The following is a 2,004-nucleotide window of genomic DNA, read 5'->3' as shown; positions in this document are numbered from 1 at the left end:
AAAGATAATTAGATATATAATGAGAAATGAACTGTTAAATCATATACAGATAAATATACAATACAAGAAATAAACAGTTAAATTAGAAAGCACTACAGATGGCTTAGTGCCAACATAGAAAAATGACCAAGATGCTTTATTAAGTTAAAATACTTTTATTCTATTTCTTAAAGATTAAGATAGTAAATATTTGCTTTTATAAACATTAAACATTTCTTTAAGGAACACACAAAAAGCTTTAACTATAATTACCTTTAAAAAATTGTCTGGGAATGAGAGTTTATGGGAGAGATTTACTTTTCATATCTTCATATACTATTGGACTTTTGCCATTGCTTTTCCGATAGAAGAGAAGGCTTTTCCTTCTTTGCTGCGTTGTGATTCAAAATAAGCATTACACATTCGCTGAAACTTTTGAATTCTCCATTTAAATCCTAACTTATCTGAATTAAGAAACTTTGGATTTTTGAAAAATATACCGGTAGTTCATAGGTTAGGGTTTTAGAATTTAATAACAACTCTTATTGGGCCTTTAATGCCCTCATTTTGATATACTATTGGACCAAGCTCTATTGGCAACACATTCGTCAGCACAATAACATTCACTTGCTGCACAAGTAGCTTTTAAATCACTGGGAAGGTTTTGAGCCTCTTCTTTCACAGAAGCCTGCTGTATACATGGAGTCTGACCGACTACATGTTCTTAAAGAGCCAACAAGGGATTGCCTTCTTAACTCAGGAACTGTCTTCTTATTTAATGGTCAGCTGGTATTTCAAGTCTGAATTGACTTCAGAATTACCAAAAGATTCCCTTCAAAAGCTTGCTAAACTTACTGTGAGTATAAGTAGCTAAATATACTGAAAGTATACATTTCTTGTTAACCCCCCAAACATACTTTATTATCCCCCGACCCCACCCCACCCCCAGATATATGATCACTATCAAAGATTAAATTAAGCTCTCCAAATAGTGTGTCAGCATGTCTGGGCCATGATTCTCAGTAGTTTGACAGTCCAATTATGATGTAATTATCCCTGTGATTGATTTGATGTGGTCAACCAGTCAGTTTTGGAACTAGAGTAGGATGATACACCCTTACTCGGGTCACAGTCCTGATTTGATGTAAGGTGAATTCCCCTGAGTGTGGCTCCCCTCTTCCAAGAGGAAAACATAGAGGGAAGCAAGCAGAGGAGAGATGGACTTCAATACTTCCAAGAAAGAAGATTCCCGAAAGTCCTTTAGACAAGCAAGTTCCCTGAAACTTTATAGGCACAGGGGAAGACTGATACAAGAGAGACACACAGTGGCCTGCCTCTAGGGAACACCGGACCCACACACGGCAAGGAAACTTTCACAGAACTGACTGCGAAAATGGACTAGTGCTGGCACCATGACTAGGGAAGTCTAGCCTCTTAAACTGTGGGATTAGAAATTTGTTTGTTAAAGACATTCCTTGTGGCCTTTCTGTTACAGCTGCAGTTGAGAATTAAGACAACGACAAAGCTATTAACTCTATGTGTACTATAACTTTAAAAGACTAGTGAAAATGTAAATATGGTAAATTCAGAAAAACTGCAGGAATTGATGAGATTCCATTACAATGAGTTCCCTGTTGTTGCTGTTAGGTGCCACCTAGTCAAACTTGCATGTTTAACAGACCCAGTGCACAACAAAACAAAACACTGCCCAGGCCTCGCAATCGCTGTTTGAGCCCATTGAGTTAGCTACTGTGTCATTCACCTGGTTGAAGTTCTTTCTCGTTTTAGCCGTCCCTCTATTTTATCAAGCAAGATGTCTTTTGCAGGGACTGGTTTCTCCTACTAATGTCCAAAGTACATGAGATGCAGTCTTACTTCTTAGGAGCTACCTTGCTGAACTTCTTCCAAGACATATTTGTTTGTTCTTTTGGCCGTCCATGTTATTTTTAATATTCTTTGCCAACACCATATTTCAAATGCATCGATGCTTCTTCAGCCTTCCTTATTCAATGCTCAACTTTCACA

Source organism: Echinops telfairi, unplaced genomic scaffold, assembly GCF_000313985.2.
Source record: "Echinops telfairi isolate 266 unplaced genomic scaffold, ASM31398v2 ScPeMD7_7469;HRSCAF=8507_0, whole genome shotgun sequence".
Classification (NCBI taxonomy): Eukaryota; Metazoa; Chordata; class Mammalia; order Afrosoricida; family Tenrecidae; genus Echinops; species Echinops telfairi.
Note: the sequence above shows the minus strand (reverse complement) of the source record.